At 33.6% G+C, this 27,968-nt stretch overlaps 1 protein-coding gene across 4 annotated transcripts in view; it reads right to left on the bottom strand.

Moving 5' to 3' along the window:
- Positions 1–27,968, bottom strand: part of LOC142324083 (diacylglycerol lipase-beta-like) — a 284,175-nt gene that overhangs the window by 232,526 nt on the left and 23,681 nt on the right. Inside the window, exon 1 of one of the 4 annotated variants that reach the window (XR_012756212.1) lies at positions 8,606–8,939. The exons of 1 other annotated variant lie outside the window; for it this stretch is intronic. The gene's annotated coding sequence lies outside the window, so the exon portion shown is untranslated. Of the gene's footprint in view, positions 1–171; positions 191–8,605; positions 8,940–27,968 lie in introns of those variants that run through there. 2 more of the 4 variants (XM_075364714.1, XM_075364716.1) reach the window with 2 other exon arrangements.

Below are 27,968 nucleotides of genomic sequence, written 5' to 3'. Positions count from 1 at the left end.
GTACAAGTTTTAAATTACACCTTCCTACAGATTCTTAATATAATATGTAATCTTTTAATCGAGCACAATTTGTCTTTTTTATTCTTTTATTTACACATTTTTATGTATTAAGTATTATATTTATACAATATAGACAAAATATATGTAAATCATAATGTATTATTGTATTACATTTTTAACTCCAGCCCTCCGCCTCAACTCTCCTCCCTCAACCCTTCACCCACTCTCTTCAGGTGTCCCGATTGGTCAATAAAAAATTATGGCAACCGTAGTTATATTTCACTTAAAAGTTACACTGAAAAAATAAGAAACACACTTAGCCTAAAACGCTACATGAACTAATACAGATTCTAAAACAATCAAGTCCTTTATTTAAATTAAACGGTTTCGAACAATAAAATGTGAAACTAGAATAGCAACGCTCATGAAAGATGAAAACTGTTACCGCTTCCAATCACCGAGTTCACGACACTGAATAAAATATTCTAAATCTATACTATAGAAATTCTAAGAAACGATTAACTTGTTCACAAAACACAGCACGTATTGTTTACATACCCTGTCGCCCGTTAGCGTACTTTATTAATGACCGCAGGCTTATAGGCCGAAGTTCAGCCATAAATGTGACGGCATATCTTGTGCAAAACAACGATTATCTACTGCATTTATTATTTTACAAATAGTGGTTTGCGTATAATTGTTTTTAATCACTTTATTACAGGCTGTTCCGTTTTTTTTTTTTTTTTATTATTTCCTTTCCGACTAACGAGATAGATTTTAACACGTGAAATTAAAAATAAAATCCATGTTTCTTTTCTGTTTCCGTTTTAAAAAGTTTTCCGTCTTGAAAATATTAATTTCTATTAAAATAATTCGGGACTGGGGAAACAGTACGTTTCAAGGAGGTTTCCACTTTTAAGACATTCCGTATTGTGGAGGTTTCATTATACTATATTAATAAAGACTGAAAATGTAAAATGGGTTTTTTTTAATTATAAAGCCCCCATAAATATAACGTTTATACGAGTTTTTAAACACAAAAAAAAATCAATTTAAGATTAAGGAAACTATAGCAAATTATTTACAAAAACTTGAATAAATACACCACTTAGATAATTGATTATTGAAGTAAATTCGTAATCAGAAAATAGTTAAAAAAAACTTAATAACAGTTTAAAAAAAATAAAAATCTAAAACTAGATTCGCATTACGATCGTTAAATAATCATCATCAGTAGATAGAAATTAGTAAAGGTAAATTATAAATATATAAACAAAATTAAAAATAAACAGCCACAATAAAACCATAAGAAATTAATTAATATTATTTATTTAATCGTTAGTAAGTTTTTTTGATGTCATCTGTAAAATGTTTGGTTTACACATTTGTATTTGCCTTAACTAATTATCGACGTCACAATTATCGGGTCTAATTTTGCAGGTCGAGGTTTTTGTAAAAATTGACGTTTCATGACCACCTCTAACAAAAAAAAGAACATTATTAAGCACTGAATAACACATCCAAGAATACACTTAAGTGCATACATCCTTGTTTTTTGCTTGCTATATTAATACACGGTTGGATTGTACGTATACACGTTGGATAATTTTTTCTTCATATCTCCATACTGAATGGACCGATTCGGATGAATTTACGATTTAGAATTCGGTTTATTAGGGGCATTGGTGTTATTTAATTTTGGTCACAATTATTGGGGGGGGGGGGGAAATCAGAGATATGAACTTATGGGTCTCGTATTTCATAACTTTACTCGAAGGGTACGAAATTTTTTTTCACCCCCCTTAAAAATTTCATCCCCACTTACATAGGGAAAATATTACTGATGACGTTTGGTCTAAATCAAACCCCTCATAAAGGGGTGGGTCAAAACACTTTATTTATTTTTAATCGTTTCCGGATTTACTGTCGCATTATTGCACTGATTACGCGATTCTATTATTATTTCACTTCGGTTGTGTATTTAAACAATCCCGTTCAAGGGTGAGGAATAATATCCTTATTTTTCTTTTTTCTTAAAATCATTTTTTTCTTTTATCAAATTATTCTTTGTCGTTTATCAACTAATCATTTTTCTTCAAACGGTTTTTGAGTTTTCTATTTAAGATATTAGAAATTTTACCGATAACCAAATTAAATTTAATTATGTTATTGTGTTTCTAAGAGAATTCTAACCATAACTGCAGTTGTGCCAGCTAGTTTGTTTAGTTGTGTTTGGTTTTCAATAAAAACGAATTTGAAAACATTGTGTTCAGTGTCCATAGACATTGATTGCATCATCTTTTTAAGAATTAAATTCTCTACAAGCTTTGTTTATGTATTTATTACTTATTTAAGAAAGTTATTTTAAGCTAAACATTAAAAAGTTGTTTTTTGGACCCCCTAATTTTGGGTTTTAAGTCAAATAACTTAAAAGCTAAAGGAGTTACAATTGTGGGACCTATTTTATTGAATTTTCCAGTTCAAAAACCATAGAAAACCATCAACTTCGCTTCTACATTAACGTCCAAAGAATGTCAGTACGACCTCATTTCACTGGAGGAGCTGAAATCTAGGCAAATATTTCGCTAGCCGTAACTCGCTAACGAAACGTTTCCAGACCTATGTTTATCTGAAATTTTTTCATTGTTTTGATAGGCGGAATACGCCTATAAAGTATTGCAGATTCCTCTTGAAACACTCTGTATAACTTTTTTTTCAATCGCCTAAAGAAAAAGTAAAAACAGTACTCATCAATTGAAAAACAGAAACAGAAACAAAAAGTATGAAAACAGAAAAACGAATTTTTCATTAGTAATAATTACGAACAATTTAACAGGTAATCATTTATTTATTTTTTCATGTTGTAAAAGGTGCCATAACAATATTTTATTTATAAAATATTTCGTAACGTTATCTTTTTATCAAGGAACTTATAAACCGTAAAAACTTCAGTACTTAAACAGTAAAAACTTACTGTAGAAGTTAAAGGACAAATTCCTGTAAGTTTAACGAGAATAAAATTTACACACAGCGAAAGTTAGGCAACCTTTACGTTCGTTTTGTCTCCCTGTAATTAGATAGAATACGAAGCTCCTCGATGAACCATCATAAAACCATCAAAATTAAATTTTAAATTCAATTAATCTATAGTAATGAAAGGAGATGTTCATAGAAATTATTAACTTCAGACTACCGTATTCCAGTGTAAATACAAGAAAACAAGTTGGAAAATCGAGAAAAAAACTGAAAAAGTTTTTGGTAACAGTTTTTAGTTTAAACTTAATGCTTATTAAAAGGGAAATTAACTTACCTCCTTCTTTCATTTTCATTTTAAAAAAAATTCACCGTAAAACGAAGCATTATAATCAATAATGAATTAATAATAGTCAAACGAATGAATCATCATACCGAATTTTCTGATTATATCCGCTCCACAGATATTAAGCAAAGTATGGTTTTAGCACATAAAACCATTATAACATACTTGGCGAGCGGTATCATCTCTTCCTTTCATCCGTAAGGTATAGGGTTCAAATCCCGGTCAGGTTTTGTACTGCATTTTTCATAAGCTACAAAACTTCAATTCCACATTCTCACGATATCATGCACAAGTTTCTAGCTTTAGGGTAAATTTAACAAAAAAAAATTAAAATAAATAAAAAAATTGAACGTATACATTCGTAGAATTGCACCGTATTTTTACTTTTGAAACTCGGGGGAACATTTACTAGTATAATTTCGAGAAATTAAAAATTTAAAAAAAAACCGGTGAATAAATGACAAACATTTGTGCTTGAAGAACAGGACTGAAGCCTTTTTAAAAAATGATTTAAGGAGTTGTAGAACCTTTTTTTGACTTTATTTTTACACATTTTTTATGTTCATTTCGATTGAATAATATTTTTTAAATATTTTTCGTTGAGAAGAGTCGAAGACAGATTCGCTGTAAAAAAAAGCTTACTATGTTGATCGGCTGACCGGCGTAAAAATTATTATTATTATTATTATTATTTTCTATCATGTACTTAGGCTTTCGCCTGTTAGGCCATCCTACACTCTAAATTGATCTTACCGTCTCATTCATGGGCGTCCCTATTGGACCGTAATCGTAAAATCTTCTGGGCATCTTAGATTCAGCCATTCCCTGCACATGATCCGACTTGCCTCCGATATTCTTCTACTTCTTATTCGGTTCATATATACAGAGTTCTCTTCGAATCTCTGAGATTCTCCTTTTGTAGATTCGCGTACAACCTGCCGCTGATGTAAAATAAGCATTTTTTACCGAATAAGCAGTCCCAGACCGAGGCGGCAGCGTTATCAGAATTAACAAAGGTACGCCTTCATTCATCCGAATGAAACCCAGGGCGCGTCCAGATGCTCCATGCTGGCAACCCGTCGCTGGACTTACTTGCAACCGGACCGGTAACCCGTACGGGGAATTTCAAATTCTAAAAACCATCCAAAAAAAGAAAGCCGGACTGGAAATTTGGTATCAAAGTTTAGTAATCTGAGAATTTGGAAATGTAAAATTAGTTCATGTATTAAATTTCGTTAAAATCGGTTCAGTCGTACGTAAAATTTGATTCAAATTTTTATAAAAGTCAAACTGTCCCTATATACAATTCACCACACGCTTTATTCTTAATCCAGTCCTAAGAAATTAAGGAAAAAGACACCGACACACTCATTTTTTTTACGCAGACTTAGAAACGTAAATAATGGAAAACAAAACCCGTACGCAAATTTTGAGCCATCAGACTTTCCTTTATAATATTCTATATTACAATAACAGAAAAATAAAAAAGTGAATCTGAGATATAACTTTTTTAAAAAGACACCCATCTGCATATAAACATTTTGTTTTCATTATCGGTACGGTTTCATACATTATCACTAAAATTATCAATAACAAATAATCGATTTAACAATGTAGCTAGATAAGCATTTTTTGATTTAATACTATTATGAACTCTTAACAGTAATTCAAACCGAAGCTTTTAAAAATTCCTGCCGTAAACTACAGCCTACACACGTTTTGTTTCCTTCAAAAATATATACAGAAAATAAAATACGACAAATTTATTACAGTTAATTATTACAGGCTCGTTTATCGATTCTGTATACAGATGTATCAGGAAATTCTCCCGGGATTTTGATAACCTATTCTACTCTAGAAAATAATGGATAAAGTTCATAAGGATTTTCAATCTAGAACATTAAAGATCAAGATATTTATATTTTAAGTAAATGTTCCATCTCAGACTCCTTGTTTTTTGGGGAACTAACCATTCATTTATTGATGTAATTATTTACTTCGATCCATTTTGGTGAAATTTTATTCGAGAAGATTACTAAAAAACCTTTCTTTAATTGTGTGGGTTCTCTTACTTCTGGGGGAGTAAGCTGTTAAATTAAAATTTAAAAAATAGTCGCCAATATGGTAATACTAAATTTTAAAAAAATGTCAAAAAATATTTGAAAAATAAAAAGATACAGCTATAATTTTAAATAAATTCAAATGTGATTTTTTTAGGAAGGGGTGAACTTTTTTGCATTTTTTTAAAACATTCTATACGTTTGGGGATAATGAAATATTAATACTTTCACATTTTAATCGCAATGGGTATCATACATTGAGTTTTTAAACTATAAAAGAATTCAAAAAATCTGATGTGGACACTACATGACTTCCAAATTACATACACACAATTTTTTGCTGCACTTCATTTAAACTTATTTCATTGAAAGTGAGATACGATCCTCCAATTCTTTAATACAGTGGACAGTTACACAACTGCTGAAATATTAGTTTTTATTAACATCAAATATTTTTTCAATCATTAATTCAACTTATTTATTACTAACAAAAGTTAATAATAATTAAACTATTCCGTTTAGTAAACTCCTGTACACTGGTTACAAATGTTAATTTCGATCTTACGGTGTAAAATATTCAGTTTTTATTATTGGATTATTTAGTGAATAATCAGAAATGAAAAAGAAACATAACATGAAGAAATACATCTACAAAAATGACAAGATGAATACGAAGGGGAAGAAAATGTTAAGAACACGGAAAGAATAAAAAAAATTAAGAGAAGATGATGGATATAAAGAGGAAGAAAATGTTAAAACCAAACAAACATAAAAACATTACGAAAAGATGATAAATATAAAAGGAAGAAAACGTTAAGACCAACGAAAAAATAAAAAGATTAAGAGAGGATGATGAATATAGAGAGAGAGAAAGAAATTTGAAAACTAGAGAAAACAGAAAAATTATATCAAACCAAGAGCGATTAAATGATTGGCAACAAAAAACAAATAAAAGAGAGGATGATCAACTCCGACTTAGGGAGAATATTGTCCGACAATATCAGAGGAGTAATGAACTAAAAGATAAGAATTTTTTGCAATTATTAAAGATCGGGGATGTATGCCTCAGTGTACTGGTATATGTTGTTCTTGTTAGGGTCTATTTTTCAGTCACTCTGTAGTTATTTTTAATATAAATAAAATTAAACAGAAATTCCGGAATAATTAAATAAAATTTAACAGAAATTAAACTAGAAAATCCAAAGATAATACGATTCTAAATTATAATTTTCAATTAATATTAAATAATCAGATGTATCATCAAATCTATTACATATACACATATGTAATGCCTATTAAATTACATTTAAACAACTTCTGATTTTTGTTTTTTTTATTATCATTGAATTATTATTTATTATACACCTTTTTTTACAATCGCAGGTAAATAATTTATTAAATCAAGATATTTAAATTAAAAAAAAGAAAAGTTAAAAAAATAAATAAAAATACAAAAGGAGATTTGAACTGACGTGCCTTCCCGTTAAGATCCAAATATTCCATTAACTAAAATTTTAATTTTAATTTCGATTGCAATCAAAAAGGGGAGGTGAACAACTAACTACATGTTACAACAGTCCTAATCCAAAATTTCAACATCCTACGGCTAATCGTTTTTGAGTTATTCGAGATACATACGCATATACATACAGACGTCACGCCGAAACTAGTCAAAATGGATTCAGCGTTGCTCAAAACGGATATTTCCTTTGAAATATGAAATAATTTTTGATAAAATGTTCCAGTAAAATTTTTAATTTTATTTTGGCCAAAACACCCCCTTTTTGCAGTTTTTACACAGATTTAATAAAATAAATCATCCTGACGACGGCATTTTCCTATCAAGTTTGAAGAAACTTGTTTACAGAGTCCGAAGTTATTAAGTTTTGAACAGGCAAACATACATTACGTACTTACATAAAAATTCACTTATAAAAACGGTTATTTTGAGCTTAGGGAAAACGTTAAAAAAATGTTTTCTAAAATGTTCCCTTGAGGTATAATTTTAAAAAAGAATGATTTTTATTTAAATCGATAACTATACGTTACTTTCCCTTTAGTATAGTTATAATTTCTATATTAGCTGGGAAAAATAACATATTTTTAATCTATTCTTTTTTAAATTTAATTTTAAAGTGTATTTCATCATTTTTATTTAAAAAATGATATATTTATAAAAAACGCTGTCATATTTTAAACAAGCTGTTTGCAAAAAAAAGGCGATGTGTGCGTATAAAAAAAAATTATACTAGAAACGTTGAAAGACTACTAACGAACTGCTTAAGTTCGTTTTGTTAATTCATATTTAATTCTCGCGCGAATACATTTTGAAAATAAATGAAATATATCAGTCTAAATATTATTTATCAATACGCTATAATAGTCCAATACTAAGCAATTCTAAACGACAAACTGTTCATGTAGACAAACTAATTTTTTGCTTTAAAAATCTTCAACGTATAACGAGACCACAACTATTAAAACTTCTCTACAAAATAAATAAGAATCATTAATACCATTTGTGAAGAATAAGCTTTGAACATACGTAAAAAAGAAGAAAATATAATCCAGTCGACTTTAGAACGTCCCGCTTGTTTTGAAATAATTTTAACAAACAGAACTACGTCATTTGAATTGTTAAAATTCAATCAAAAATTAATCTTGAAACATGTTTTACGACAGATAGTACACCAGATGCTGTTTTAGACATTGGCATGTTTATCCCTTTTTGCGACCAATAAACCCCTCCCGCAGAAAATTTACCAGTAGCATGCTTTTCGCACACTCACTTCACTGATTTTTTCATTTAATGAATTGCTTATTGATGTCTATATTCAAACGCGTCCTTTTTTATATCATAATACAGAAATTTTTTATATTATTTCTTAAAATTAATTCATTTTTAGTATAAAAAAAATTGGCTGAATGTAAACTATCAAACAGTTTTGCAGTTAGGACTGAAAACTTTTTCTCAAAAGATTTAACAATTATCATATGCATCTAAAACATCATTCAATCGCGTATACCTCGATAAAAAAATATAAGAAGCAACATAAAAATTGCATTCTTACTTCACGGTTATTCGTTACAATTATCTTCATTGTAAAATAAAACAAAACAGAACCGATTTATACATAATGAAACGCGATACAATAGTAAAATAAAAAACGTAAATAAAATTTACGGTCACATATAAAGTAAATACATCACATTAAAGGACGCTTACCTTGCACCGCTAACTTATGTCGAACACGAAGATAAAACGAATAAACAAAAAAAATTTATTAGATTTTCACTGATTCACATCTTATATTTAATAATATTTAATGATGGACAACTCGACACCCGTAAACAAAAGTACCACATACTAACGTAAAAGATTACAAAATAAACATGATAAACGAAAACAAATTGTAATTCTTAAAAAGAAAACTGTTAAAATAAAACTATCGCGTAGAAAGTTGAAAAAAGTTATCACGACATAACAACAAACACAAACGCGCGGGTAAGAAGCGAATACCACCTTCGACTAGCTGTCAGATCTTGAATGCCGTCGCAAGTCAAACGGATGGCCTTTCCCCATCAGTGCTACCAACTACAAAAACTAAAAAAACACTACCGGTTTCAAAACTTTCCCTTTCCATAAAAAAATGTGCATTTTTTTAGCTTTCAAGGTTTTACTATTAAATATCAGCGTTATCAAACATACACTTACTACCGACGATATATCCAATTATGTTATTTCTTTGTAAATAAAAATCAATAATAAATAACAAAAAAAAACAATTATAACATTTAAAAACTTTATTTTAATTGGTAAACCCTATTAACTCGTAAAAGATCACAGTGTTTCACCGTTTCTGATTGAACATAACGTATCTTAATAACGCGTCTAGAGATATGCTCCTATGGGGTGCTCACTCGCTTTCATATTCACAAATTGTAAAACACAAGACTTAAAAATATCTTTAATACAAAAAGAAAACAATACAAATCGAATAATCTGTTAAGTTAAGATATAAATTAAAGTTACATAGTCATCACAAATAATTCATAGAATAAGCCGATGAAAAAAAAAAACATTTCAATACTTTGATAAAAAACGATTTCAACGAATAAATCAACAGTCTGGAAAAGCCATCGATTTTTTTTTTAAAACAGGAGACCAAGGTTACATTAAACCTGTAGCATCAAGGACGGGTGATAATATCACAGACACCACCATCCTGTGTAAAAGAGGCCACTTTAATGTCATTAAAACAATATATATAATGCAATCCAGCAGCAAAGTTTAAAAAAGTGACGTTTTAAAAGTTATCTATACCAACATTTATTATAAATATCTGGCTAATATGTTGCTGTATAATTTCTGCATTTACGTATCATTTTAAACTTTTCCTCGAAGAGATACGATTTTGAGACCTCAATTATTTTAATATAAATATTTAAAAGAGAATCAAACCAAGTTCAAAAAGACGAACTGAAAAGTATTAATCGTAAAATAGCGTGACCTAATACTATAACGCATTCTGTTTTAATGTTATTAACACGTTTACGTTTTGTAATAGCACAAATTCCTGAGCTTTCCCACAGAAGTTCGGTATCAGTCTACGTATTTTCACTGCATACAGTTTTCTAATTTTTACTTTCCCGTCTAGATAGCGCTATAGCTCTAGAAGTGAAAGCATTATAATTGGTACAATTTGAGCATATGCGGTTTTCACCGGATCTTGGCGTTTTGACACCTAAGGAACACAAAATCCGGATGGAAATTTTCCAGATATTAATGTTCGTATGTACGCATGTTCGGTGATGGCCTCTAAATCAACTATCTCCAGAACTATTGGACCGATTTTGACCAAAAACAGTCAGATTACTTCTATATATGGGGCATTGGTGCCATTAAAAGGACAAATGAGTAAAGCAAGGGTGACCTTGCTATACTGAGGGTGACCTTTATACCTTCAGTATAAAGTTCACCCTCAGTATATCGAGATTTCGCCTAATTAAGATCATATTTTTCTTAGGCGTATTTGTTAACAATTAAAAAATAACATCTGCCAAAAAAAAAACCGGTTTTGTAAAATCGCATCCCCCCCCAAACAAAAAATGTTCTAAACTACTGCAATTCGTGACGTCATAGGTGAGCGGAAGAATTAAATAAATGAAAATATTTAAAGTGTAAAAAAGTAACTCGGTCTAGAAGGGTCTCGAACTCGATCGCGCGATTCACTCGGTACCTGGTGCGTTACGCCTCGCGGCTTCACCAGTCTGCCGACCGTACAAGCGAATTTTTTCTATGCAAGTTGTAAAATTACATTAGTTTATTTAGGGCCGACCATCGCCGCTAGTACCGTCACACCCGCGCAAATTAAATACGGTATGCGCGCGCGCTTTAGTTAGAATTATCGAATTAAATAAACGAAAAAATATTTTATTCAAATAAAACGATAAATATTTTTAATTAAGTTGTGTGTGTAAGTCGTGCATCAGAAACAATCCACTGTTTTGGGACTTTCCCGGAAAGCGGCTTCAGCCGCGTGACGTCAGCTTTTTATCCAGACTTTGGTATCTCGCCCTTCGCGTCTAAAACTTTCCTCCGAACAGTTTTTCTTACATACGGATACTAATATTTTAAATAGAAATGAAACTAAGCCATGTAAAATACATATATATATTTTTTTAATATAAGCAACTTTTAAAAACACAGACTAAAAACGTAATACTAGTTCAACTTTTACTTAAAATTTTTATTTTTTTGAAATTCGAGCTAAAATAAGAATTAATATGTTGCCGATAGTATTTTTTCATTTTGTACCGAGAAAAAGTGAAAATTTAAATAACTGAAAAAATATTTTAATGTTTAGTATGGCTTTACAACGTTTATTTTACATTTCTACTTTTCTGGATATATAATTATACTGTACAGCTACACAGTACACTATACAAGGAAAAGTATGCTAATCTGTCAAATTCTGTATGTAGGGTTTTTTACAGATTTTTACTTTTTCTGAATGCCATTAAGCATTTCAAATTGTTTTTTTTTTTTTGTCCAACCAGTTTTACTGCTACTGCTGGGTCTGGGTGTGTGCATGGGGAATTGATTTCTGTTTATCGGGCATTGATGCTGTATAATTTTGGTCACAATCGGTGACCAAATTTCCCGTATTTCTGCACCATAAAGTTCCCATATTTCAAAATTTTATTCATAGGATAGATAAGTATTTCACATAATTTAATGTCCCTTCGATAGCTAAAATACTTTCTGATGATATTCAGTTTTATCCAACCACCATAAAGGGATGGAAGCAAAAAGCTTTTTTCCTTTTTTTTCCATTCTGGACTCAAAAGTCAAATTCTTGTACTAATTAGATGACTCCATTATTATCTGAGCAATCTCATTCAGGGCAGAAAATAATAAGTCTATTTTTTCATCAGGCTTGATATCTTCTAACTATTGAGCAGTTTTCAACCAAAACCAAGGGATCCAGTGTCCCTCCTTCCCTATATATGTATAATTTTTTTTTTACATAAGGAAAAATAAATCTACCTTAGCTTATTATTTTTATGTTAATTTTTCCTGCAGAAATACTGAAGAAGATAAAAGTGGTAGAATATGGGGTGAAATAAACCAGAGAATTTCTGTGCTTTCATCAAAAGCTAATGACATATTCTTACATGACATACCTCTGTATACCTTACCCTTGATAATAGGTAAACTAACTGGTTTAAAGGAGCTACCGTCTAATCCTGTGTGAGATGTTTTGTTTGAGCAATATAAACATATTTTTAAAAAGGTTGTGTCATAAAATACGATTAAATTAATTTTTTTTTTCTAAATAACACTTCTCTGTACACTATGGCACCCCTCCAAACACAGGGCCCATGCCGACCACCTCTGCTACCAAGAAGAATGAATTAAAACTTAAATTTAAGCATAAGTTGTTTTTTTATTACACAAGTTTTCCATATAATTTTCTTGAATTTTTTCAAAAAATAGACATTTTACAAATCCAAATGACAACAGGTTTTATACACGTATAAATATTTATATATGGTGGTCATATATTTATATTTATATTATATATATGTGGTCATATAAATATATGACCACATATATGTATATTGTTTTATGGTCATATAAATATATGACCACAAAACAATATACCTTCAAATTGTTTTTATAAAAAATGTAATTTTCTCTTTTACCTGTAGAAAAAATGTTACACAACTTCTAGAAGAGTTAGTATTAAGTGAAGAATAAGGCCTGAACACACACACACACACACACACACACACACACACACACACACACACACACACACACACACACACACACACACTTACATCAAAAACACACTGAGACTCTTCATTTATTTATTTTGAAAGAAAAACAAAAACAACCTGTACAAAAACAAAACAATCTGTAGAATTATTTAAATTGGCATACATTTTATTCTTTACTGAGATTTCTGTTTTAAAATATTCTAATATAATACATAGTTAAAGAAGTTATTTAGTTATGATAAACCTATGTGATAAAGATTGGAAACAACCACCATCTGAAATAGAAAAAATAAATAAATAATTTTTTTTTGTTAGAGGAAGCTCATATCCCTTGTTCAGATTTGAATATTGTGTCCACTCCAGTATCATAAATAGAGAAAAATTAAAAAAGAAACAAATTCAGTTTAATAAATTTAACAGGCAAAAATTAGTAAGACTTTGAATAGGCAAAATATTGTACTACCATCCTACTATATAACATAAAAGTTGAAAACTATTCCCATAGTGATAGATAATATCTCAGTTAAAGGAAACTATTTTGTCAATTTAGGAAATTTACTAAAATAAATAAACCTAAAATGCTACAGTAGAAATTTAGAAAAAATCTGATCTGTACAACACATGACTTCCTTGTGCGCCTATTAAATTACATTTACACAAAATGAAAAGTACATAAAATTTTATTTTATTAAAAACTTCTGACATTTTTTTTTTATTTTTTATTTTTTAACTGAATTTTTACGGGCATCGACTGCTAAGGTCATTAGCCCTCGTCACATTCTTTAAAAGAAATTATTATCTCCATCAGGATCGTCATATGTAAGGGTGTAAAGGGCCCTTACATTTTATTTAAAAACACAAACTTCACAATAAACATTAAAACATGAAAGACAAGGACAATCACAAACACTTACGGGGTGTAAAGGGCCGCAATATTAAAATTTGAGATAGGTTCTCAAAAGACCATGAAATTAAAATTAAAATTAAACTTATCAATACCATATCTTTCTTTCTTTCTTCTACGAAGTCTCATTTATAGTTTGTTTAAGCACCCTCGGGGCGACCAGAACCGCCGTTGAGCAGTATATCAGTCGTGCCAGGGTGCCGTGGCAGTTGAATCCTTCTTATATCAGGCCACAGGCATGCACGACGTACACCCATAGCCTCGCGCCCTCAATCCACCCTTGAGGGTCCCCCATGCCATCATCGGACACACCCCGACTCACTGCTCTTGAATGCAGGTGAGCCAAAATGGCCTAGGCAAGAGGGCTACCTCCCGTCACTATACGTGCCACGCTTCGAGACTCCCTTATATGTATATATAAAACTACCGCTTAGAGTATCTTTTACCACAGCTTTAAACTTCCATTTTATAGACTTTTAAGAAGTCCACTGGCGTGTAAAAATGCAACTATATTTTCTTCATTTCCATTATCCAGATCAGCACTAATATTATTTGTAAGACGGAACCTCTTTCTGAGGTCCTCATATATGGTACACTCTTCTATTAGATGCTCGATTGTCAGTGTTTTATTACAAACATCGCACATTGGTCTCACTTCGCCGGTTAACATATATAAATTTGTTAATCGCGTGTGACCGATTCTAAGTCTGGTCACCGCTACTTGTTCTCGGCGAGTCAACTTAAAGTCGCTTTTCCATTTATAAGGAGAAGTTTTAACCGAGTTTAATTTTGTATTTAAACTCCTCCATTCAGCGTTCCACTTGTTTTTTACTATGTTTGTTAGACGGTTTTTAACATCTGCCACTCTTACAGGAAATGTATCCAAATCATCGCAGACTGTTGCCTTTCTGGCAGCTTTGTCTGCGATTTCATTACCTGTAATATCAGCATGCCCTGGAGTCCATAAAAATACGCATCGCTGTCCTCGTTGTTTTAGTACGTATAAAATGGACAGGATGTTTGCAATTAGGACATCCTTAATGTTCTTGTTCCGAATTGCGACGAGTGCACTTAATTAATCGGAACATATTAGCACTCTCTCTTCGCAATAGTGTTCAGTGTAGCGAAGAGCTTGCGGAATTGCAGTGAGTTCTGCCGTGTAGACACAGGCCACATCTGGCAGTCTCCAAAAGTGGGCTTCTTCATTTACATATATCGAGCATCCAACACCATGTTCGGTTTTAGAACCGTCAGTATAAATTCTAATATGTTCTTCGTAACTACTGACGGTTGCTAAAAATTCCTGCTGGATGATCACTGCTGGTTTCTTTTTTATTTCTCCTTGAGAGAGATCCAAACTTGTATTTACCGCTGGCAAGAGCCATGGCGGTATTTCTCTAGTAGAAATTGCTAGTGTCTCTAGTATAGCAATTTCATATTTTCTTCTTAATTCGTGGTACCTAATTCCGGTTGGTCTGGAATAGGTAGCACGATGTTCATATACTGCAGCCATAGGATGATTCGTAAACAATTTATTATTTATATGAGCAGGGAAAGCCCATACATTTGTTGCATATCTTAACAAAAGGATCTCTCTTCTATAATGTAGTGGAATTATTCCGGCTTCAGACATCAGACTAGCCGCCGGACTTGTGCGAAAAGCGCCTGTAGCATATCTTATTCCGCTATTATGAACTACGTCTAACTTTCTTAAGTGCGACTTTCTAGCGGATGAATATACGATACATCCGTAGTCTAGTTTAGATTGAACCAATGCTTTATACAATCTCAATAATGTCTCTTTGTCTGAGCCCCAATTTAAATTCGATAAACATTTTATAATGTTTAGGGCTCTTTTGCATCTATCACTCAAGTCCTGTATATGTAATCCCCATGTAAGGGATTTATCCAACACTAGTCCTAAATATCTTACGCTATCTTTATATTGTATTGGATTATCGTCAATTGTCAACGCAGGACTTTGATGAGGAATTCTCTTCCTACAAAAGTGTACACAGCACGTTTTCTCTGGTGAGAATTGGAATCCGTTATTCCTTGCAACTTCATTTAGAGCATTGATTGCTCGTTGCAATTTGTACCTCACTATCGCAGTCTTGTTGCTGGCATACACAATTGCCAGATCATCAACATAGACGCTTTTGCTAATTTCTACTGAAATGGCTAGTATCAATTTATTAATGGCAATGGTAAACAAGGTACCGCTCAACGGCGAACCCTGCGGTATGCCATTTTCCAAGATTCTTTCACATGAATATTCATTGTTGACGCGTACTTGGAAGGTACGGTCATTCATGTAGTTGCTGAGCAGTATAGGCAGATTGCCACGAATGCCCCATTCATGTATCTGGAGCATTATACCATGACGCCAGGTCATATTGAAAGCCTTCTGAAGATCAAAGAAGACTCCGACACAATGTTTCCTTTTAATAAAGCTGTATATATAATATATATATATGTATATATAAGCTGTATATATAATGTCCTCTAAGCTGATCATTTGATCACTGGTAGAATGGTATTGCCGAAAACCTGCTTGATACGGTGATATCAGGTTTTCTTTTTCCAAAACCCAGACGAGTCGATTATTAATCATTTTTTCCAGTATTTTTCCCATAGCACACGTCAAAGAAATAGGACGATAGCTATTGGGGTCTGTTAAATTTTTATTTTTCTTTGGTACTGGAACAACATGAGCTTTTTTCCACTGCTGCGGGTACGTTCCATCCCGCCATATTTTATTATAAAGTTCTAATAATCTGCGTTTTGCAGTGGTATTCAGCTGCCTGATCATATTATAATGGATTTCATCCGGACCAGCAGCTGTGTTACCTGCTTTTTCCAACGCTTTCGCAAATTCTTCCATTTTAAATGGTACATTATATGAGTAATTATACTCAGTTCTAAAATTTAGTAGACCTTCGAGTTCTTCTTTTTTGGTTCGAAAACCTTCCTCGTAGTTGGCCGTTCTGCTAGCCTTTTCGAAGTGATTGGATAACAGCTCTGCAATTTCATATGGAGTGTCTTTTATTTCATCTTCATCTTGAAGGCTAGTTATGGGAGCAAAATCATTACGCCCACAAATCGCCTTCACTTTCCTCCAAACATCTGATGCAGTAGTAGTTTTGTCGATGGATGACACGTATTGCTGCCAGGATCGTTTTTTCGAGTCTATCATAAGACGTTTTGCATACGCCCTGTATTTCTTAAAGGCAACAAGATTTTCTATGCTAGGACGCTTCTTAAAGGCGTTATACGCCCTTTTCTTTCTTTTTATAGCTTCACTTATTTCATCGTTCCACCATGGAACGGGTTTTTTCGTAAGTTTCCCAGATGTTTTGGGAATATATCTCGATGCCGATTCAATTATTGCATTTGTTATGGCGTCGACATCGTCTCCGATAACTCCAGTTGTTTCCGGGAGTATCGTTCTAGCTGTGAAGCTCGTCCAGTCTGCCTTTTCAAATAACCATCTCTTAGGGATGGGATATATTGTTTTTGTAACATCAGTTACAATTTGCACCGGGAAATGATCGCTTCCATGCAGATCGTCTATGACATGGAAGCTGTACCTCGGTGCTATCGATCCGCTTATAAGTGCAAGATCTATACAGGACGTCGATCCATCTCTGGCATTGAAAAAGGTTCCTGATCCGTCGTTTAAAATAATAAGTTCTGAATTCATCAGGAACCCTTCAAGTTCTCTTCCACGGGGATCTACTCGATCTGATCCCCAAAGAGAATTATGAGCATTAAAGTCACCCACCAGTAGGATAGGTGGGGGAAGCTCGGAAATTAGTCTTTCTATGACATCCTTATTCCAATCAAAATACGGCAAGTATATGCTGCAGACAGTGACCTGGAGCGGACGCTTCATTCTAACGGCGACCGCTTGTAGGTTTGTGTTTAGAACAACCGCTTCGGTGGTAGCTCTAGTCGATGTTAATGTAGCTACTCCACCTCTAACTCTTACATCTGGCGGTTGATCTCGCCGAAATATATCGAATCCTTTTAATTAAAAATTTTCATTTCGGCGGAAATGCGTTTCTTGCAGACATATACAAATCGGGTCTACGTCATGTACCAAGCGTTGGAGCTCATGGATGTTTGAAAAACATCCATTGATGTTCCATTGTACAATCGACTCGCTAATTTTTAATTAAATTATGTCCTAGGTTTTCCTTTCGGCCATCCTTTTTTTCTTTTCTTCTCCATATTGCGAACGGCATCATGTTCGCGGAGAACGTCGCCGGTGTAGCTTCCGGTCTCCGAATCGGAGACCACCGAAGCCGCCGACGACGACGGGCATGGATCGGCGCCGATTGAGAGGCGGCAACCTGGCCGCTCCCTAACACGGGGGGCGCACCGGTCACCGCCTGTGGGAGGGGGGACACTCGCCCCCTCTGTGTGATTTTTTGTGGCCTCTGAGGCTTAGAGGCCACTTCAGTTGCAGGAAGCTTGGGAGCCTCCATAACAGTCTCTGTAGGTATTATCGTTTTCTTGTCATCAAGAATCTCACTAAGACGGACTTGGCATTCTGCTTTGGCGTCCATTTTCTTCAGAACAAGAGCAACTTTCGATGTTTTATCTTCAGGAGGCTGTACTAATATCTATTGCTTTATTGGATCTTTAATATTGAAAGATTTCATTTTATTGTCAATAATTCTTTCAATCATGTTAGCCACGGTCGGAGCAAGTTTACTGATGAGCTGACTTTCATCTACAGCAATTGGAGCAGGAGCAGGAACAGTAGCCGCAGCTTGAACATAAGATGTTGTTGCTCTGGGTTTGCGGGCGTTAACAATCTTTTTGGCTTCGATGTAGCTGACTTTCTGCAGAGTTTTAACTTCCTGCACAGCTACTTCTTCTTTGTAGACAGGACAATTCCTGGATCTACATGAATGCTGTCCCTTGCAATTGATGCATGTAGGGGGCTCTTTACACGGCTCTCCCTCATGCACCTCTTCGCCGCACACGCATATTTGCGTTCTCTCACATTTGATGGCGGTGTGGCCAAAACGTTGGCACTTGAAGCATCGCATTGGTTGCGGGATAAATGCCCGCACATCCAATCGATGTATCCCCGCTCTAATCTTCTCCGGCAAGGTAGGCCGGTTAAATGTGAGAACATGAGAGGCTGAAGGTAGGACTTCACCATTCCTTCTCATGTTCAATCGGCGACACTCTATGACTCCCTGCGTTGACAACTCCTCAACAATTTCCTGCTCTGTGCAATTTAGAAGATCCCGACAGACGACCACACCTCTTGAGGTGTTGAGCGTACCGTGGGGATCGACATGTACAGCCAGTTCTCCAATCTTTTTAAGCCCTAAAATCTTTTGAGACTAGACATCATTTACAGTCAAAACATGAAGTCCCATGAAGGTCTTCCTTATTTCTTTTACAGGGCCACCAGCGCATTTGGTTATCTCCCGAGCGATGAGAAAAGGACTCACCTTCGAAAAATGTCCATCCTCCTTGGTAATAACCAAATATTTAGGGTTCGGTGCATTATTGCTCTTGAAAAAAGCTTTTTGTAAGCTTTTCCTAGCCTCAATCTCTATCCTTTTAGTTTCCGCACTTTTTCTCCGTTTTGCCTCAGGCGAAACGGCTGGTTCTAAACGAGGGTGTTTGCGTGAACCCTCTGCCACGTTTAATTGTTCAGTTTGCATGAACAATAAATCCCTTCTGTAGTAAGGCTAGCCGCCGGGGTACACCCCCACTCCAGGGCTACCAACCCTGGAGATCCGTTCCGGTACTCCGGTGGAACCGGCATATGTCCTGGCAGAGAGCGGATGCGCAGTCTCTGCACTGACTCCAGGCCCTTACACACCGAGGCTTTCAGGGCTCCCATGCTCCGAACAACATGAGCACCTTAACTACATGCTTGCCATCGTGGGGGGCATGTGGACAACGAAAGGTCTCCGTTACACCTGCAAATAACTTCGACCGTGGCCGCCACATCGCCAGCTCTAAGTTTGGTATATGTCCACTTCCTAATCAATAAATTGTTCCATATCCTGCAGGTAGCCGAAAAATCCAATCCATGAGGGGACCTGAAGGTGGAAACAGGTCAAAAGAAAAGCATATCCGAGGAATTTACTCGGAGCCCCGTTAGCCAGCTATATGTATTGTACATAAGTACGGCTGTTACCGCCCTGGACGTGGAACGTAGATGTTGTGTTCCGGACGTGGGGATTACCTACCTCAGGGCTTTTTTTTATTTGTTATTGAATTATTTATTATTCATTGTAAAATTTGTTTACAATGAGATGTTAATAATTTTTAATAAATCATTATATCTAAATTAAAAAAAAAGTTAAAAAAAAGGAATTGAAGTCTGATTCAAACCAATGTGCCTTCCCCTAACATCCAAATGTTTCATTAATTAAGATTTTATTTCACTATAACTCTGGAACCAATTGAAATAAGTATCACTTATTATGATATATTGTTGGAAAGCTCTCTATGAGGACTTATTACTGCAGTTTTTTGGATTTTGGGCTTTTTTGGACACTTTTGGTTCAGTCGATTGCAATCAAAAGGGAAGGTGCACAACTAGATATTACAACAGTCTTAAATCCAAAATTTCAACATCCTACGACTAATCATTTTTGAGTTATACGATATTCATACATATGTACAGACATCACACTGAAACTAATCAAAATGGATTCAGGGATGGTCGCAATAGATATTTCCGTTGAAATCTGAAAACCAAAATTTTTCACAATCACAATACTTCCTTTACTTCTTACCAGTTAGTAAGAGGGGAAACATTAGAAAATTAGAAACATATAAAGAAATCTTATTTTATTTGTTAGTAGTATTTATTACTCAAAGGCAACAAAGCTGTTGCCATTGTAGCAAGTCCTATATTAAAAATTCTAGTACATTAAATTGAAAATGTAAGTATTACGTTGTTTCTTGAAAGAACGGGTACATTAACATGTTGCTTTACACTAATCTATATCAATCTTTGTTATAGCATAATATGTATGTGTAAAGCATTGATGTACAAGAAGTAATTGTTGTGGCTGATTCCTCTGAGAATAATGATAATCGATATACAGTCAGTCAATTCCTTCAATATACAGCTGCATAAAGAGTGAAGATGTTAGAGTAGAAAAAATCTCCTGATGGGTTTGTGCTATAACAGTTATTGTGGCAATGGCTATATCAGATTCAGTAGCGAATTCTGATATCCCATGTCAAATCCCCTACAACCATTCTGTTTACGGCATCTAACGTATATACATTTTGGAACAGTTGAAAATTTAATTAACAAAATTAAGTGAGGTTTACACAGAAGTTTTCAGTTATAGCTCCAGTGATATTATTTTTTAATAAGCTTGAGTAACATTTTTCTAAGTCTTACTCCATTTATAAAATACTTTCTCACTGATATTTTGAAAGCTCTAACTTATTAAATTAAATCAATATTTTATTCTGATTACATATTAATACATTCGATCATGTAAAATTTATAAATCATAAAACTTTATAACTTTATTGTAGGGAATTTCAGAATTTGAGACAGACTTCAGCTTATATCTTGCTTAAAGGAAATTAAAGAGTACTTTCCAATACTTTTAGCCGTAGGAATTTCTTTACCCTCCATAAAAAAAACAAATTTTATTTTTTTATACTGAACAGAGAGAGAAACAATATCAGTAATTCATGAAAAATAAGTTAATAATGTTAGATCACAAAGCATATTAAGACTAATTTGGATGCAATTATTATTTATTATTTTTATTAACATTATTATTATTATTATTATTAGGCCTACTCTATTTCATAGGCCTCTAAAATAAACAATTCTGACTCAGTGGCAATTAGATATCAAATTTATCTTTAATTGTTATCGATACATAATAATACATTATATAGATCATTTCAGGATCAGGTAGGTATGTTACTCCAAAAAGGAACTATCTCAGCATGCGCCTGGATGGATCAAGGGAAACTGGTAAACCTTGATCAGCTCACCATCACAGAATATACAATTATTAAATAAAAGAAATGTGATTAAAAATTCACATGATGCGAATTCAAAATTCATTTGATGCAATTTATTTAAAATATAAAAATATGAAATAATATAAGGTAAATACATGAAGATCCCTCTCCATTGTTTTTTTAATAAATAAAAAAATTAACTAAAAAATTATTCAGTCAGGTGATAATGATTATTATGTAATACCTATTTATGTGCACATTGAATGGAACTATAAAAATCCGGAGATTTTTCCAATTTTTTTACTTAATATTTTTAAAAATTCAGTGACAAAGCAACATTGTTTCTGGGAAAGAAAATTTTTGAATTTTATTTTAAATAGAATAATGGTAGATTTTTTTAAATGACTTGATAATTAATTAAAAACGGCAATGGAAGCATAATAAGACCCTTTTTTCTAAGCCAAAGTATTCCACTGAGTTTCCACAAAAACAGTTTGGTTTGATATAAGTGGATATTATTACTTTTTAAGAATGCATAATAATTCACTTAATCAAAGATGAAAATTTAATATCTCTCCAACCTTCAGTAAATCTTTTAGAAAAATCTTTACCATCAATCCATGTATGCAAGAATGACCGTACACAGGGAGATGACATGAAATGTAAATCAGAACGATATAAAACCAGAACACAAAGTTACACTTATATAACAAACAGGTTTGCAACGTCAAACTGTTACAGTAGTTTGTTAACAAAAATAGCTTACCTCATCCCACCACTTCATTATATTGTGCTCAAAAGTTTTCAGTTCCTGATTAATCATTTCCAGCAAATGAAATAAAAAATATATATATATATATATATATATATATATATATATTTAATAAGTGTATAATACATGCTAGTAATGGGCTCGATATGTATAAATCACTTAACGGTGGAGAAAGTATAGCATATATATATATATATATTATATTACTGCTGTTTAACAAATGTTTTCGCAAGTGTTCAAATTACACAACTCTACTCGTTTCCTCTACATGTTTCTAACAGTTATTCAGCCAGGTTATATGTTTTTTTTTATTAGGAGCAAGACAAAAACTATCCCAATCTACCCTGATGGGAAGATTATCTTTTCTGACAACATAACCATTCCTCATAATCATTTCTTTTCTATTATTAAATCTGTGGGTGAGAGTCTTACCCTAGCAAGGGTTTTCCATGGTATGAATGCCAAAAAATGACGTCAATGTATCCACAGTACCTAGTTTTAGAATTTTTGAACTCAGGAGATCTCAAGATTTCAAGAAATAAAAAACTAAAAAGGTGGTTCTTTTTCAACTGATAGCAGCACTTTTCTTATATCGCACTGCTTAACAACCAGAAAAGTAAAAATGCACAGTCTACCTGTACATCACAACTTCAGGCATAAATCATTATAAAAATGTATTTTTTTGATTTAATTGATAATGCATCTGCTGAATTTCTTCCTAATATAACTTCTATAATTGCCATTCTGAAGATCTCCATGGTGGAATGGTAGTGTCTCTGCCTTTCATCTAGAGGTTCTGAGTTCAAATCCCGATCAGATATGGCATTTTTTCACATGTCACAAAAGTTCATTATCTATTAATAACTGTTACTGGACATCAGCCTGTTATTATCGAATTAATTAATAAATAAATGTACGAGGGTAAATCAATTATTATCCGCAATGTAGTTATACATTTTACTGTAATACAAATAGGAAACTTACATGTACATCATTTTTCAACATAGTCTCCTTGCATTTCAATGCACTTGGTCCATCATTGCACAAGCTTCCTGATATCATCAAAAAAGAAGGTTTTCGGTTGAGCTGCGAGCCAAGAATGCACCACTTCTTTCACTGTTTCCTCCGAGGTAAATCGACGGCCCCTTAATCCCTCTTTGAGTGGACAAACAAGTGGTAGTCAGAAGGGGCAAGATCAGGACTATATGGAGGATGAGCCAGTACTACAAAGTTGAGTTTATGGAGCGTTTCGCAGAGTGGGCAACAGTATGTGGACAGGCACTGTCTTGCAACAACACATTTCGACAGCAGTCCTCGGGGTTTGCTTCGGATGGCTGGCTTCAACTTGGCAGTAAGCATCTCACTGTAACGCGCACTGTTTATTGTCGTGCTCCTTTCCTCATAATGTTCCAGTACTGGGCCTTTTGAGCCCCCAAAAAACCGTAAGCGTCAGTTTTCCTGCGGATAGTTGGGTCTTGAATTTATTTTTGCAAGGCGAATTTGGATGTTTTCATTTCATACTCTGCCGTTTACTCTCCGGCTCGCAATGATGGATCCGTGTTTCGTCACCAGTGATGATTCTGTCTAAGAAGATGTCCCGTTCGTTACCATAGCGATCCAAATGTTTTTGGCAGATGTCCAAGCGCGTTTGTTTATGCAACTGTGTGAGTCATTTTGGGACCCGTCTTACACAGACTTTATGAAACCCAAGTTTGTTGTGGATGATTTCGTAAGCAGAACCGTGACTAATTTGCAGACGATGTGTCATTTCATCGATAGTTACTCGTCTGTCTAAGAAAATCATGTCATGTCACGTGCACGTTCAATGTTTTCATCATTTGTGGCGGTAAACGGTCGTCCGGTTCCTTCGTCGTGCGTAACAATTGTGCGACCGTTTTTGAATTTTTCAATCCATTCGTAGACACTCCGTTGCGTTAACACACTGTTCCCGTACTGTATAGAAAGTCTGCGATGAATTTCGACCCCTGATACACCTTCCGACCACAAAAAACGGATCACTGAACGTTGCTCTTCTTTTGTGCAAACAGAAAGCGTAGCAGCCATGGTTAACGGCAGGGCAGCGATTACGGAACTAACCTAGCAGCGTCAAACCTGCACAGACATAACAATTAAACCACGCATGCGTCATCTACGCAACACGACAGTACTACCAACATAAACAAAAATATAACTAAATTGCGGATAATAATTGACTTAACCTCGTATTATTACAATATAATAACAATAGTTTATTATATTCATATGCAGTTTTGGTTAATAAGATATACGAGGTGCGACAATAAAGTAATGAGACTGATTTTTCTTTGCAAGATGTGGCAACCCTGCAGCTTGCGTAAACACACCATCTTTGACCTTGGTCTATAAGCTACTTCTAGTCCAAGCGGCACATTGATGCAACCGCTCAGTCGTGAGTTGTGCTGTAAAAATTGAACACGTGTTTGTGTCTCTCGTCACAGAAATGAAATCGCAAAATATTGCGCAACGGTATGCCATTTCTTTTTGCGTTAAATCGGGTGAAAACGCGACGACAACTTATGGTAAGCTTCAGAAGGCTTTTGGAGAGGAGGTTATGTCAAGAGCTCAAGTTTTTCGGTGGCATAAAATTTTTAGTGAAGGCAGAACGATGTTCTGCCTTCACTAAAAATTTTACTCTAAGATGAAGACCTTACTTCTTTTACTTTAAGATGAAGACCGCAGTGGACGACCATCAACCTCACGGACAGATGTCAACCTGACCAGGGTGCGTGAAATCGTACGATCTGATCGAAGATTATCCGTGAAAATGATTCCAGAAGAACTCAACATCCATCGAGAAACGGTTCGTCTAATATTAACTGAAGATCTTGGTATGAGAAAGATTTGTGCAAAAATGGTCCCCAAAAATCTCACAAAACAGCGAGAAACACGGAAAAATGTGGCAGCCGATCTGTTAGAGCAAACGGAAATCAATCCAGATTTGTTGAGCCGTGTTATCACTGGTGATGAAGGTTGGTTTTTTCAATACGATCCAGTGACAAAACGCCAAAGTTCGCAATGGTGCTCAAAGGGATCACCCAGACCAAAAAAAGCTCGCATGTCAAAGTCAAAAGTGAAAGCATGCTTGTATGCTTCTTCGATTCCAAGGGAATTGTTCATAAAGAGTGGGTGCCTCCTGGACAAACAGTTAACCAATATTTCTACAAAGAAATTTTAGAAAGACTTTGTAAACGAGTTCTTCGTGTCCGTGCCAACGTTGCTGATAATTGGATTCTGCATCACGATAATGCGCCATCCCATACTGCTCTGTCAGTACAGCAATTTTTAACCTGAAAACAAATTTCAGTACTACCACAGCCACCTTATTCACCAGATATCGCTCTGTACGACTGTTTTCTATTTCCAAGAGTCAAAATGGCGGTCAAGGGACACCATTTTCAAACAACACAAGATGTCCAAAAAGCTGTGACGAGGGACACAAACACGTGTTCACTTATTACAGCACAACTCACGACTGAGCAGTTGCATCAATGTGCCGCTTGGACTAGAGGTAGCTTATAAACCAAGGTCATAGATGGTGTGCCTACGCAAGCTGCAGGGTTGCCACATCTTGCAAAGAAAAATCAGTCTCATTACTTTATTGTCGCACCTCGTATTACTTAAATTTCCATGTTATTTTTTAATTTATCCTAACTACAAATCTTTGACATATATATCTTTTTAATTGACAAGTTTTAGAATTACTTGCATTTCATTTTGAATTCTCAAAACAGAAATTATTAATTACTCATTTTTTCAACATGGTTGAAAAAAATTAAAATAGAAGCATCTTTCTATTTTAACTGTGATGATACTATAAAAAATAATTTCTAACTTATTATGGGATAAACCAAGGTTCACTTCTTTTGCATTTCATATAAATAATTTACATTTAAAACTATAGTGGGAGTAGTAAAAACTAATATAACTATTATTATACAGTTTTTACATACTGATGACGTTCTCTTAACACTTTCTCCAGAACCATTAGGAAAAAAACGTTAACACAGTTGTAGGACTTTCCCATCATGCAGATTTTTCCTGATACACGGCTTACACACACAATTTAATTTAAAATATTTATCATTTTATTTAAATACAATATTTTTTTGTTTGTTTAATTCAATGATTCTAACTAAAACAAGCATGCACAGCGTATTTCATTTGCACAGGTGTGGCAGTACTAGTGGCCACTTCAAATACTTTTTTAAACTTTAAATATTATTCATTTATTTAGTTCTACTGCTCATCTGTGACGTTACAACATATCACACGACTACAGCAGTTGCACATCAGTGCTACACTAGCAGTCGTCTCTTTGGTGAGGGGGGTAATTACGACACAGTATTACTTACTTAGCCACAAGTTTATTTAGAACATTTTTAGGGGTGGGAGTGCAATTTTGCAATTTCTTTTTCTAATATTATTTTTTAATTGTTAACAAATGTGCCAAAGAAAAATATGACATTAATTAGGCAAAATCTCAAGATACTGAGGGTGACCTTGCTCTACAATCTCACCCTTGACCTTTTAAGTTGAAAATTTAATGGCATCAATGTCCCATATATAGAAGTAATTTGACCCAGTTTGGTCAAAGTCAGTCAAGTAGTTCTGAAGATACAAGGTAATTTGGAACACCAAACATACACATGTACATACGAACACCCAGAAAATTTCCATCTAATTTTTGGGTTTTAGGGTTCCTTAGGTGTCAAAACGTAAAGATCCGGTGAACACTGCATACAACCAAACCTGGACGGATTACAATACTTTCCCTTGTAAAGCTATAGCACTAACTGGGAAAGTAATAATTGAAAAGATAATTTTACAATTACAGTAAATGAAATTTTATAATGAATCTGAAAGAAAACCAATATTATGAACTTTACACCATAGCAGTAATGACACTGGGCATGTAGACCTAATAATGTTGTCAAGAAATTTAAGCGCTTTTGGATCACTTTTTAACACATTTATAGTCATAACAAACTAACAACAACAGTTACTAAATTTATTTTTAGTGATATATCAAGTAGTTAATAAGATTATAATGTTTCTGCTAAATAATTTTTTTTTAAATGGTTTTGTAGTCACTGATATAAATTTATGTTTCAAAAATTTACAGGATTAGAATGAATTCAAAGCTTTGCATTAAATAAAATATAAGGCTTACTGAACAATATATTCAATTATTGTATTTATTTGAAAACAAACATTGATATGACCTGGCACTTTACCTCCAATTTAAATCTAAATTATATAGTCACATGTTATCGGTTCAACAAAGGATATCGAGATAATATACAAGTTAAAATTCTTACAAATATAAAATTTATTTACTTTTAAGTATCTTATTGTTTATAAAATAAGTAAATTATATAAACAATTAATTCTGTTTCTGTTAAGAGATTTACATTATTAATGAAAATGAAATAAAATTAAGAATGATTGCACAATGAGTTTACAATTAAAAAATTAATAATGAAAATCACACTAGGATTATTTGCTTAAACTATTTAACAAAGGAAACTAGCTTTTACTTTTAACAACCTTGTCCTCTGCTTACAATGAATTACAAAACAGCTTCTCTACTAAGCTACAGAACAAAAG

This window comes from Lycorma delicatula, chromosome 4 (genome assembly GCF_047948215.1).
Source record: "Lycorma delicatula isolate Av1 chromosome 4, ASM4794821v1, whole genome shotgun sequence".
Taxonomy (NCBI): Eukaryota; Metazoa; Arthropoda; class Insecta; order Hemiptera; family Fulgoridae; genus Lycorma; species Lycorma delicatula.
The sequence above is the reverse complement of the archived record's forward strand: the minus strand, read 5'-3'. Positions and strand labels throughout refer to the sequence as shown.